Source organism: Oreochromis niloticus, linkage group LG11 (assembly GCF_001858045.2).
Source record: "Oreochromis niloticus isolate F11D_XX linkage group LG11, O_niloticus_UMD_NMBU, whole genome shotgun sequence".
In the NCBI taxonomy this organism is placed as follows: Eukaryota; Metazoa; Chordata; class Actinopteri; order Cichliformes; family Cichlidae; genus Oreochromis; species Oreochromis niloticus.
Window position 1 is genome coordinate 4,370,334 of NC_031976.2, and position 14,475 is coordinate 4,384,808.

Below are 14,475 nucleotides of genomic sequence, written 5' to 3' on the forward strand. Positions count from 1 at the left end.
TTGAATAATGTATTTTGTAACTGCAGTACACATAATACTAATTTTGAACAATTTTGTCCAGGTTCCTTGCCACCGGGGACTCCTTCAGGACCATTGCGTTCAGTTTCAGAGTCGGTGTGTCCACGGTGTGCCAGATCACCCCCCAGGTAGCGACGGCCATCTGGGACTGTCTAGTGGGCGACTTCATTCCTGTGCCTTCACCTGGAGACTGGCGGTCCATCACAGAGGGATTCCAGGAGTGCTGGAACTTCCCTCTCTGCTGTGGAGCTCTGGATGGGAAGCACGTCCAGACAAAGGCACCCCATATATCACATAGGAGACACACACATTGATATACACTAAATATTTATTCCATTTCTTTTTTTGTGGTGCCCAAATTTATGCACCTGCTTGATTTATCACATTTAACACAAATATCACTGTGTGTGTCTCCTGTATGATATATTTAACTGACATTTTTTATTGTAACAACCAACGATTTATACAGGAAAATAATGGCTATTAACAAGGTTGCCCAAACTTTTGCATCCCACTGTATTAGTATATTCTGTCATTAGTATAATATGAAATAAATTCTACATGTGTCAAGTCGTGTGCCAACATTTGCTGTGTAGTAGAACTGAGACATTAGTCATTATAAAAATTTATTTGAAATAATATTAAAATTCACAAACAGAAAAACATTAAACATAAATATATAAAATATAAGTATTTACAGAGAGACAGGAATAAAAAGGACCCAGCTGCTCTCCAGAGCAGGAACAAGGCTGAGGAGGAAATGCTCCATTGGAGACTGGCGTGGCCTCTTCAGGGACACCAGGATGGCCAGCTCCACCACCGATGGACCGTCCTGGGACCCATCCCTCATCTGCCTCGGAGCTGTCCTCCTCTCTGGGCCTGTAAAACAGCACAAAACACAAAGAAATGAGAAGGCTGCTACTAGATTTTCATTTCAACATTGAAAAAAAACAAACAAACAACAGGATATAATCAGATTAGTTGTAGATATTTAGTAAAGGTGATCACAAGGGAATCCCACCGAGTAAAAAGCTATCAGTGCTTGCTGTACATCTGATGCTACAATTGCATACCTGTGGGTGCAGCAGCAGGAGCTCAGGGACTGGGGAGCAAGGAGAAGCAACAGGGGATGCTCTGCTGCAGAATCAGTTGGTTCTATCAAGACAATATTAAATGTTAACAGGTTGAATACAATAATCATAGAGAAAGTATATACAGTGGTCCCTCATTTATTGCAGCAGGGGTTGTCAGAATAACTAGCCCCTCGCCATGCACTTTATACACTTTTTCCCCCACACACATGAACATTAGTCACAGTTCTCACAAGTTGTTTCTCAAAGTGCAAACCTTTGTAGATTGCAAAACGTAAAAGTATTATGCCGTGTTTTGTCTTCATCTGCCTGCCACTTTCGTGCGCCTTTTTCCCTCGCGGTGCAGGTGTCTATTTCCGAATGAGGGTCATAGTTATGGGTGTTTTTGTGCTGTTTTATCTATTGGATGTGATGGTTATCAAAACAAAACATGATAAATTTGACAAGCGCAGGAGACACAGCACGAGGAGATTTGTCAATCAGGCTGCAGAATGCAATGCTGTACTGTGCAAAAAAAAAAAAAAAGAAGAAATCAGCGAAAAAGCGAGGCAGTGACGGATGAGCGGGACCACTGTGTGCTGTTTATTAATAAACAAAATATATTCCTATATGACAACATGCATAAAAGCAGAACTGTATTTGTACATCATTGGGAAAATAGCAGTGGCTTACTAGCTTTTGTGCGGCTTCCCCGGGTCAGTGAAAAATGTAAAAAGAGAAATTAATGAACTTACCAGGTTGCCCGATCTCTTCACATATCTTCCTCCAAGCTCGGTCCTTTATATTCCTGTCTCGGTACACAAAGCAGCTGGTGTCATACAGCTCCGGGTTGTTTGCTACGGCGTTGATTAGCCTTCCCTCCATTAAAGAATGAAGGGCTTTGGCTGGATCTGCCCCTTTGACCTAGGTCACAGCCACGTCACCAGGCTCCTGATTGGTTGTCGCGGCGCGATTTGACGCTGGAGTTCAGATTTTCCAACTCGAGCGGCAGAGGCGAAACACGCGTATGCACAAAATGCAACACAAAAACTGACGCGCGTGGTTTTTTTCGCGAGTCAAACGCGCCCCACGCGCTACACTGACGCGCGTTTCAGGCGTTTTGGCGTTTTCGCGACGCAAATCTGCCTCCGAATTTTCGCTTGACGCGCAATCGCGTGTCATCGCGCTCTTTCCATTGACTTTACATGTAAACCTGACGCTCTGGCCGCCTCTATCGCGTTCGGTGTGAACACACCGTTAGACACAGCACACAGAGAGAGAGACCGGCTTTTTGCTGTCTATTTCTCATATTGAGGATTCCCCTCAAACAAATGGCCATAATTTCCTAACCGTAGGGGCTAGAACTGTCATTCTTAGACCGTTTTGTTCAGAAGAGATGGGGGAATCGTCAAGTGTTGTCTATTTAAAATAAAAAGTATGAATTATTAGAGATATATGACATAGACGATCTGCTGGTTCGGAAGCCATGAAGGCCCCAATATGTAAATTTGAATGTCTCAGCCCTCAGATATGATTGGCTGGTTGGGAAGCCATGAAGGCCCCGATATGCAAATTTGAATGTCCCAGCCCTCAGATATGATTGGCTGGTTGGGAAGCCATGAAAGCCCCAATATGCAAATTTGAATGTCTCAGCCCTCAGATATGATTGGCTGGTTGGGAAGCCGTGAAGGGCCCGATATGCAAATTTGAATGTCCCAGCCCTCAGATATGATTGGCTGGCTGGGAAGCCATGAAGCCATGAAGACATGAAGGCCCCGATATGCAAATTTGAATCCTCCAGCCCTCAGATATGATTGGCTGGTTGGGAAGCTGTGCAGGCCCTGATATGTGAATTTGAATGTCTCAGTCCTCACAGAGGATTGGCTGCCTGGGGACCTGGCCGAAATATATAGAAATACTATGATTACCCAGAATTACTACATTTAGTAGAAATACTGTTTTAGCACAAATACTATAAAATGGCAGAAATCCTAAATTTTAGCAGAAATACTATATTAAGCAATAATCCTATAAAAAGCAGAAATACTGTACTATGATTTGGTAGAAAAAACTATAATTAATCAGAAATACTATATTTGGCAGAAATACTATGTTTTAGCAGAAATACTATATTTAGCACAAATCTTACAAAACAGCAGAAATAGTATGATTTAGCAGAAATACTAAAAAGCAGCAGAAATGCTATGACTTAGCACAATAGTAATAACTTAAATAGAAAAATTGGAAAAGCAAAATGGATGCTAAGGGTCGCTCAAATATACTTGTTAAATGAAAACAATTGGCAAAAAAAAAAAAATGTAACAGCCACACAATAACAAATATGGACACATATGGAAACACACATGCAGAGAGAGACACACACAAGATCCAATTCAGTCAACCAGTCTAAATATATTGAATTTGAATCTTACAATGAGATGCTCCCATAAAAAGGCTTTCTCTCTCCCTCTCTCTCTCTGTCTCGCACACACACACACACACACACACACACACACACACACACAGGGAGAGAGAAGCAAGTTTCTAGGTCAGTCAAAAAGCCTGGGAGCTGCTCAATTTGAATCCACCAATCAGAGAGGCTGTGTACTTTTTCACGCCAAAACAGGTGCACCTGTTTTTACACACACGCAGACACAGAGAGACACAGGATTTTTGCAGTCTATTTCTCATAGTGAGGACTCCCCTCAAACAAATGACCATAATTTCCTAACCGTAGGGGCTAGAACGGTCATTCTTACACCGTTTTGTTCAGAAGAGATGGGGTAATCTTCAAGTGTTGACAATTTATCATTAAAATATGAATTATTGAAGATATTTGACTTCTAATGCACCATAACTGAGCAGAGGCGAAGCAAAAACTGCCTTGACTTGCCGTCAAACAACGCTTTCTAACTCTAAATCTATATGGAGCATCAATATCATTCTTTCACCGTGAGATACAGCAGGCTTTGGTGAACAGTCATGGAAATATTCAGGTCTCTGTGGAAATCCATCAAAAAGATATGACGAGAGAAAAAAGTGCCTCATTTCCAGAGTTTGAAATCTGAGCGAAAGATGAATTTCCTACCCTCAAACAAACACAATTGATGGCCAAACAGTAGTAGGTGAGAAAAAAATTCTTGAATTGTGAGCGTCAGGAGTGTCTGAAGATATATTGGCACAAGCCTCATGTGTTAACTTCGCTTCGTTAGGGAGATATGACGATTCCAAAATGCCTCTCATTAGAGAAATCCAGTGGTGATTTTGAACAAACTCTCCTTTGACTTTCTATGGGGAGTTTTCAGACTTTGCATTTCTCTGAGGAGATTTGCCAAAATTCTGTAACTCCCACAACAATGATAGTGACATTTTCTGAAAGCCAGCAAAAATACCTATGCTGTGATGTATAATTTGTGGGGGTTGAGTGAAAATTGAGCAAGTGGCAAGAAGTTGTTCAGACATGAAGAGAAGATTGCGAAAGGATCCGTCTCACTCACAGCCACCTGCATAGCAACCATAACAACGCATGTATTTTCTAAAAAATCACAAAAATGAAACTCAAAACTTAAAGAGGGATAAGATGAAAATGGTAACAGATATGAAAAAGCTGAATCATACATGAATAGCCCAATAATTTCTGGACATTTTAAAGTTTGAATGGTTGTTCTAGGTGAAATTATGAGGAAGTAGTTAAGTTTCAAAAACAAGCAAATTTTAGCAGAATTGCGGAAGTTTCCCATTCATTTCAATGGGACAAAAAAAAAGCATAAAAAGCTTAATATTTTAAAAAGTATAATAGCAAGAAATACCAGAAGTCATAGCTGGAATTAGCAGAAATAGCAGAATAGTTTAAAATTTGAACGGTGAAAATCAGACAAAAATTGTGGAAGTAGTTAAGGTGCAAAAAACGTACGGAAGCAACTTGAAGAATAAAGTATAAAGTATAAAGAACAAAGAGAAACAGGAACTCAATAGTGTGGATGCTTAATCAGCATCCACACAATAAAGAGAAACAGGAACTCAATAGTGTGGATGCTTAATCAGCATCCACACAATTAGGGCAACACTTGTTGACCATGTTGTCAATCACGGCCTCACAATGGATGAGGCTGGTCGGAGGGTGCAACCAAATGTTGGAAGAACACTGTGAATTCAATCAGTCAAACATTTTGTAGGGAGAACAGGTATGCATAGTATTGGACAGTTATCCAACATCTCATAATATCTCATGGTTAGTGTACATTACTGTAATTTTACTGTACACGGCTGTACAAAAAGTGTATAGTGCTGTCTTGAGCATTTTCAGGTAGTGTCACGAAGTTCTGACCTTTTTTGCATTGGAAAACACTGAGAGAATACTGTAAACTGGCATAATGGAAACATGATAAAGCCGTTTGACTATCTTGTTCATCAAGATGGTGTCAAGACTTCTCATTTTGATGACACTGCCAGTTTCATTGACAGGAATACTTGCTTTTGAGGAATAGATTATCGATTTTGAGCAAGTGACCTATCCACTAGGTTTTGCAGTTTGCACCAATTGTTTTGAGAAATACACTAACTGCTGTGCAAATGTTAATGGTGATGTGAGAAAAGCATGAAAGGGACTGAGAAAAACTGTAATAACATATCAATGAAATAGTCTGACTATGCAATTTATATGCAGCCATAGTCAGCCATTGATTTCTTCAAAACAACAAACAACTAATGTTTTGAGGAAATTGCAAACCCTTCTGGCCAGTAATCACACAAGATGTACATGCAGGAAGCAAAGGCTGATAAAGGAGCAGGCACAAAATTCAGACAAATCCAAGACATAATGAAACTAATTAAAATAACAGTGTCCATGCACAAATCAGGCATCACTAAACACTTAAAGGTCACAGATCTTTAGAACCACAGCCAAACAAGAATTCCTTTTCTTTTTTTATAAATAAATGTGTAGGTTCTAGCTAAATGTGTGTTTAAAAAAAAGGAAAACAAAAGGAGGGCCACAACAATCATGGTAAGAGGAGTTGGCACTGTGGCCCTAACAAGACCGTTCAGTTCTGCTTAAATAATCAGTTTCCCTTGTGTCCGGACAACACAACAGCTGTATTTTATTTGTTTTTTCCTGGGAAAATAACAACGATGACAAGAAAAATTATAATTTCTTCTTCTTCAAAAAAAATATTGCGGTCACTGATCTGCCTCTCTGACTGCTGTGCGTGCTCCCAACACAAGGGAAGAAGCTGGGGAAGCTGATGAACTAGGGGTGGATAAAAACAACCGTTTTTATCAGCAATTTTGGTTGCTGTGATATACAACTTGATGTTAAGTACACATAGTTATTAATTTTGGTGCTAGTTAAGCTGTATACAGGACACAGTACACAAGTCAATGCCTTCAAACTGTCATGGTCGAACGGTCCTTCCCGGGCGACCTGCCTGTGTGTGTCTCTCTCTCCTCCTCCCCATCCTTGTTGTCTCCACCCAGCGGCCGACACACCTGCACCTAATTTGCCACCCAGCTGTCACTAATCATCCTTCGTCTTGGGCTGAGGTATTTAATTGTGTGTCCAGACGGCAGTCGACGCTGGATTGTACTTGAAGCTCGGTAGTAAAGAGTGTTCGTTACTTGCAACATAGCTTTAGCCGGCTAGCCTTCTCACCTGTTGTTGTCGCTCGTTTGTAGGAGGAAGAGATACGGAGCAGGAGGTTGGAGAGAAGGAGCCCGCTGGATTAAGCTCTTGGACGAGAAAACACACTCGGATAATCACTTTGGAAACTCACCTGCACACCACTGGGAGTTTGGAGAAGATCACTGTTGGATTTTTGCACTTTGCTTTGTGTTTGGAGACTGTTTTTGAGCACTGTAAATAAAGGCACTGTTTGCTTCGCATCCAGAGCTCCGCGACTGAGTCCGTATTTTCCCATTACCCGTGACACAAACTGTGAAAATCGGCTAAGTCCAACATTCCAGTCAAAATTTTAACTAACTTAGCATGGCTTGAGTGCTAGGAAAAAGTTCACCAGGACTTGACTAACGACATACATTACTTTGCAGCATCGTAACTTTGTAAACATTTCATTTATACTTAGGGATTCAAATTAGGCCAAAAAGGTATTGCCTTTAGTGCAGAAAATAAGTCCTTAGCTCAAAGTGGTGCGGCCTCTGGTATAATTTATTATCAGTTATTTCGTTTCAATTTATGTTCATCCCTACACATCAGTAATAATAATGCTTAACTGAGGTCATTAAACTCAGTTGCCTGTTCAACCTACGTTGACCATATGTTAACCATATGTTACCCATATGGTGCCCATAGAACATAGCCCATCTGGGCTGGCTTATTTGGGTCCTACATGACTAAACCAAGCGGGTCCCAGATAGGATGCCCATTGTAAGCCCGTGCCCACTTGGAACCCCCATAGCCCAAGTAAATCCCATGTGGGGCCCACATACTGGAGTTTGCTGGGTGCTAATAGGACAGGACTCGGAGTTCAATAGATATACTATTTAAATTTTAAGCAGGTATTGTTAAGATGAAGTTTCTAACATGCCTTAACCCTTTAAGACCTACCATAGAACCAAGTCCGCCAGAGCTTACTTTATATTTTTACATGCTGTAGTGCCATTTTTGGGAGCATTTCAAGTTGCTATACATCAATACAACTGTTATAGCCCAAATTTTAATAATATGTACGCATTAACCCTCTGGGGTCCAGGGTATAATTGGCCGTTTTTGACTACTTTTGATTTTACCTCTATATTTCACCTTTAAAATATGTTTTTCTTGCCTTGTTTGGTATCATTATTTTCAGCACAACCTCAAATATCTGAAATTTGAGTTATTTTTTCATTTTGGTATACTATATTAGCACAGTTGATCTAAATTCAGACAAAAAATTCAAAATCCGAGTAGAAAAACGTTATATTTTTTACTGTAAAACCCACAAACATGTTTAACGAATCATTTTCATAACTTGAAATGCAAATAGCAATTGTACATTTCTAAAAATTATGCACAAGTTTGGCAAACAACAAAGTTATATGGTACTATTTACCTAAAAATGCAGCCAAGGCCTTGGGCGTTTTTTATATAACCATTTAAAACTATTTACAGAACAATCAGGTGTGCTGCATCAAATAAGAAGGCACACAAATTATTTGTGCCAGTCCAAAAAATGTAGTTTGTTTTCAGTATAAGACAGAGGAGAACACCACAGGCCCAAACCCTGCAGGTCTGACTGCAGGAGGTGCATCAGTCCAGTTTTCCATGTGGGAACAGCGTTTACACTGGAATCTGCCTTTGACGGCTTTTTTTGGAGAAAATGTGAAATTTAGCAGTATAACTGACACACAATACAAAACAATAACTACACAACAAACTAACTACAGCCTCCAAACACGCTAAACATCACTAATGTCTCACATGTGAAAACTCGCTCTATCTCTTTCTTTTGCTCGCCCGCTTTCCATCGCGGGTGTCACTCCTAAAAACTTCCCCTTCTCCCTAAACAACCAAATGTCACATGTTGCCATATCATTTTTTTGATTGGCTGACATGGTAAACTCTAACACCAATAGGGAAGGGGTGTTTTTTCTTTTTCTTTTTTCACTCGCAAGCGGAGAGTGTTTGCTAGCGCTGTAGAAAATGCAGTTTTTACCGTTCTTCCCGCTGTAAACACCACTGTTTTGTTCAGAAAAAAACATTGCGTATATTTTCTATCATAACTCTGGTTTTACGTGGCCTATCGACACAATTCAAAAACTGGTATATAGTTTGAAGTCCGCACTTTCGACCCAAGTTGAAATGGAGACTCTGAGTCGCTGCATCTTGTAGCTGTGTCGTCTTAAAATGGTCATGTGATTTTGACGCGCCGGCGCGTCCGGCGACCCCAGAGGGTTAAGTCCATAGTAACTACATAAATTGCAAAAAAGTGCAATAAACTACAAAAAAATTGAAAATCGTTTTTGTTTTGTTTTTACATATATTTCTACTTAGAGAAATTTAAGAGGTTTATCCCTCAAAACTTTAAATACAAAAAAGTTGCAAAAAATAGTTTACAACAACAGGAAATTTATTTTGAGTGTCTTCATAATTTTGTTTTTGAGATACACCAATTTTTATATACTGCAGAAAAAATGAAAAACAATCCTATAATGCAAATTTGCAAAGAAAACAGCATGTGCATCAAAATAAATTATTTAAAGCAGTGCAATTTGAGTTCTAAGCATCCCAGAAACTATTCAGAAAAGCATAAAGTCAAACATTACTTTTAAAAACACCAGTATAGGCTTATAAGGCCTACAAGTAAAAGACTACATTTTCCGCGAAAATGACGTCACTTCCGGTTTCGGGCAGGTAATGGCGGACATGCGATAGTTCGCGCTGATGTCTATTTCAATGTAGGAAGTGTTATGAACAGCTGATCGGATCAGCAAAGCGTGTTTCTGGAATATTATGTTTTTGTTCCTGCAAGCGCTTTTTATGCAATTTTTGCAAAGCTATATGTGGAAGGAAACCGTGACCTAGGGTAAGCTGATGGCATAAGATGTAAGTAGAACTCCTCCGGTTTCATATGCAAAAAAAATTATTGCGCTAGCTTACGTGGTTCCGGTTCTACAGGGATTTAAAAATAGTTACGCAAAACGGAGCGTGCCCGCTCCGACCGGCTTTAAAGGGTTAATGCTGCGCTTTATATTAACCAAAATGTCATATAATCATATAGTGTAGTATTGAGTGGACGCGGCCCTGATGATAAAGGCATTAGATTACATGTCCTTTAGTAGTAGAATGATGGAGACCTTTGCCCACACTTGTTTGTAGCAGTAGATAACAGGGAACCAGCTTTTAGCAGAAATTTACAGAAATGCTATTGTATAGACGTGTCATGCAGGACGCATCTCCCTTCTAGAAGTGTTTTGTGAGAGAATAAAAGTGTTAAATGATCTACTGAGCAGTGTGTTGTCTTCCATCGGATGCCTATGAGGAATCAAAAGAACCCGGTGAAGTGTTGATATTTAAAAGTTGGGGGCTCGTCCGGGATTCCAGTAGGAGGCTAAGGAAGACAAAATTGGGTGGTCTGGGGCTCGACCAGCAAGGCGAACAGCGACCCGGGTCATCTTAAAAAAGGTAAGCACCAACGGTTTAATCAAAGTATGCATATTGGAGCTTATCTAAATTGTCTCTTCGCTAAGTTGATCGAATACTCAGTGTCAATTTGCGGCAGTAGATAAAGAGGGGGCGTGTGATTCATCCCAGTGCATTAGAGCAACGAAATTGTGTGTGTAATAAGTATATAAGCCGGGCAAACAAAATTGGTGGTTGCGGATAACAACTGAAAGTGTAAGAGTTATTATCCTAGGGCGTGGTTGCCCCACTCGCCCCCGGACGCGAGGGCGAGACCTGTGAGACGGGGGACTAGGGTGGCAACCTGGGAAATTGAGGACCCCCAAATAGCTAAAATCGCGGTGTTGGATCCTCGCCGCAGTTGATAGCCTGCATGAGAGTGGGGCCAAGTTCTTTTGCTGGTTAGATTCCGTGCTGAGATTGGTGAGCCCGTTGCAGTGCCTTAGACTGTGTGTGTGAATGTAAAAGCGCGAAAGGTTGTGTCTCGATTGAAATCGGGTAGTTAATTGAGTTTAAAGTTAAAAATTTGCGTCTAAAATCGTGCATGTGTAGAGTGAGACACACACTCTGTAATAGTGTGTTGGCTGTAAGAGAGAGTGGGAGAAGTGTTCCCCCAGTCTGCAGCTAGGCAGAATGACAGAGGGAGGAGGAGCAAGTGGCCCAACTCAGAGGGGTGGAGTTGGGCGCGACAGTGTAACTGAGGAGGAGCACCAAGAAAGACAGAAAAAGAACAAGGGTGACATCTGGTGGACAGTGGTAAGTATTACAATTGAGAAGTGAAAAATGGCAGATTCAAAGGAAATGGTCAGAGAGGACCCTAGGGCCCAAATAGAAGATGGAAGCAAATGGAAGGCCATTGGAAAACAGAAGGAAGAATTGGGAAAAGCCCTGAAGAATACCATTACTGGAAACAATACAGGTAAGGATGGGAAAATATTGGAAATGCGGAGAGAAATTAAAGAAATATGTGATGAGTAAGGGGTGACGGATGACATGTTCCACCCACTGGCTAAGGTGTTGCTGGAAGCAGCACGAGCTTCTGAAGAAAAGGAAAAGAAGCTGAGAAAGGAGATGGAGGGAATTAAAACACTGAAGAAAAGGGGAATTAAGAAACAAATTAAGGATGAGGAGGAGAGAAGAGCTAAGCTAATGAGATGGGGAATTAGCTGCCAAAGGGTGGAGCACTGGATGAGGGAACCGGTGCAGGAAAAAGGTAAGCAGGATTTCAGTCCTCCACTGCCCCGGCCCACTGTGTCGCCTGCTGCGTATGCCCTGCCACTTTATTCCGAAAATTACCCTACGCTAGTGGTAATGGATGGAAGCATGGAGAATCGGGATGGCACAGTGGTAAGGCTCAAATCTGAGACCATCAATTGTGATTATGAGCTGACTCAACGAGCTAGACCCCTGAATAAAACCTCACCAACAACTTCTAACTCGGACCTGAAGAACGCCACCTTGGGAATGGCCACAAAAGGGGGCCCTGAGGAGGCCTCGGTGGAAAGTGAAGGAGGAGAAGAGCTGGTCCACTTTAAAGAGTTACCCACTCCAGGCCAGACTGAGGGAGAGGACAGAGGGCGCAGTGCACCCTGCGAGGAAGAGGAAAGTCTGGAGGAGTTTAAGTGTCGGATACAGAGCGCGAGGAAAATGGAATACACCTGGTGTGACCCTGGCCCCTAAGAAATTGGTGAAGAAATTAAAGGGAGATCTGGAGCAAGGGAGCCGGGAAAAATATTATAAGGGGTCTACTCCGCCGCTCTAGCGTAAAATGAAAATAAATGATAAAGAGTGGGATGATGATTCTTGGGGCTGTTGGCTGACGGCTGCATTGGAGGAGGACGAGGACCCCACGAAACAGCAACTGAACTTTAATGAGACTGAAGAGCCTGAAGAGTATGAAGCATTTTGTAGGCGGGACAGAGAGAAAGACATGAGGAGGAGGAGCGAGGACCAGAAAGAGAAGGTTGTCGTATGCGCCTACGCAGCCACTCCAAAGAGGGGAAGGTCCATTGGGATCCTCAGAGCCAGGGTCCTAGAATGTACCCCATATTGGCTTCGGGCGACGGAGACAGAAGGTACAAACCCTATAGTGTGGGGATGTAACCAGTCTGGTACAGATGTTGCCTCCAATTCCTGATGGAGGGGCTGAGACAACTGGATAAAGTGACTTCAGGCACCCAATTGGCTCTGGGAGACTTTAGGGCCATAGCTGGAAGATGCATTACTATAACAGTGTTAGAAGAGGTGCAGGTGATAGCAAGGGTGGTGGATCTTCCACACCTTACTGCCTTGTGCAGGAGAGAGTGGGGAATGCTATCAGACAAAAGTATCCAACCCCAAACGCTTCGGCTATTACTAAGTTGAAGTGGAAATTAGACCAGAACCCCAGAGACTATATAGAGTAGGGCAAAGAGCAGTGGCTTCAGCAAACTGGCCACAACCCCACTACAAGGGGTCTTAATCAGGATTGGTTTATGAAAGCAGTGTTGGAAGGAGTTCCAGAGGAGGTGAGGGAGAAAATTTTGGGGGCAGAGGCACACCGTTGGGCGAAACATTTGGTGCATCATCTTGAAAAGCACAAACAGGGGAAAGACAAAAAGAAAGGTGATTTGGAGGAACTCCAAGAACAATTATTGAAGTTTAAGGTGGGAGAAGCGAGACAACAGGCAACAGGCAACAGGCAGAAAGAAAGAAGAGAAGGTGATGGTGGCACAAGGCTACCCACCTGATTTTAATTGGCCTGATTTTTATTCCAATAATTATCCGTCAAATCCATATCCAGGACACTATGACAGACTGCAGGCTCCACCCATGGCCAGCTGGGGTGGTAATATGGGGCCCAGTAGTGGCAGGGCAAGAGGCCGTGGTGGCTCGGTGGGTGTGAGGGGGGCACCTGGCTACGGAGGGGGAGCGCCTGGGGTGGGATGTGGGCCGTGTGGCGTTTGTTGCATCTGTGGTCAGCCAGGGCACTGCGCCAGAGACTGTTATCAGCAGCACCCTCAACAATAAACTGGTCAGCCACAAGGGGGCAGAGGGGGACCCCAATACCAAGCACCTAACCCACACATGACATGACGATTCTGGACCATGCCCAAAATTGCCGACCTGGGAGGCCGGCTGAGACGGGCAGCAGTGGATGCAGTGACACCCCACAGAGAAGACGGGGAGACAGGGGAAAGACAGATCCCTTACTCCCAATGACGGTGAATGGACTGACTGCCGTTCCTGGTTGATAGAGGAGCCACATACTCCACCATTTGTGAGGCTCCACGCTTTGTCCCCACACTTATCTGGGGACGAAGTCAGTGTGGTCGGCTTCTCTGGGGTTCCAATGACGCTGCCTGTGACAACACCTCTAAAGACTGAAATTGGTAATCAAGCAGTGACGCACCCGTACGTGATTTCAGCACAAGATTTTCAGCTCTGGCACCCCTGGATAATGGCCTTGGATGTCCACTCTTCTCCCATTGACCCATACCACGTGACGCTCTTTTCCGATCGTGATAAAACTGAATGGTATGAAGATCTGTTCTTCGAGTTTCTCAAAGGCAAATCTTGGGAGATCTGTTCTAAAGACATTGTGGGACATGTGGAACCTCAGGGTGTTGTCGCCCTGGTCCTGTTACCGGAAGCCAAACAGAGCTGGTTCACAATGGGCAACGAGTCAGTCCCTCATGTGTCCTTGGCAGTGCACTCCAGACATCAGGCGAAGGACCTGGGTCCCATGATACGGGTGGCATCACGAGCAACCGATTGGCAACATACTCAGATTCCTGAGGTCTCCTTCGCCCTAAGCACAAGCATGTACAGAATCTCTACTACCCAGAAAGATGAGGGGGTGTTGGACTACTGCCCCATTCGCAGGTCTCATGGCAGGGAGCTCACAGACCACCCGGAGGCTGGTAAAGGCCTGGCAGGCCCCAGGTTACATTCCTGGGAAAAGAGATCCAGCAGTTTCGGGTAGGAATGTTGGCCAACTTTAGAAGTCCACCACAAAATTCGACCTTGTTGTCAACCCAAGTACCACTTTTACCTTTAACAGAGAATTTTACTGGGATTATTGAAGCAGATTACACTAAACAGAAACCCAGACAACTGATCTCTATGGCTACTGGCTATAGGGATTGTAATTTGTGGTTAGACTGTGACAAGGTTTCGTAAACGGACTCAGGCGCAGACCAGGAGACTCTTGCAGAAACTGATAGTGCGTTTATTTACAGTGGTGTCACCGGGTGAATATATATACAAGGTGCTTGGGAAAGGGGTCCGGGG

The 14,475-nt window shown here is 42.9% G+C and overlaps 1 long non-coding RNA gene across 1 annotated transcript; it reads left to right on the forward strand.

Annotated features, from left to right (window-relative positions):
- Nucleotides 1-5,112: 5,112 nt before the first annotated feature.
- LOC112848114 (uncharacterized) lies at nt 5,113-6,974 on the forward strand. Its single transcript, XR_003222055.1, has 2 exons — nt 5,113-6,683; nt 6,762-6,974. It is a non-coding gene; the product is annotated as an uncharacterized LOC112848114 (long non-coding RNA).
- Nucleotides 6,975-14,475: the final 7,501 nt, after the last annotated feature.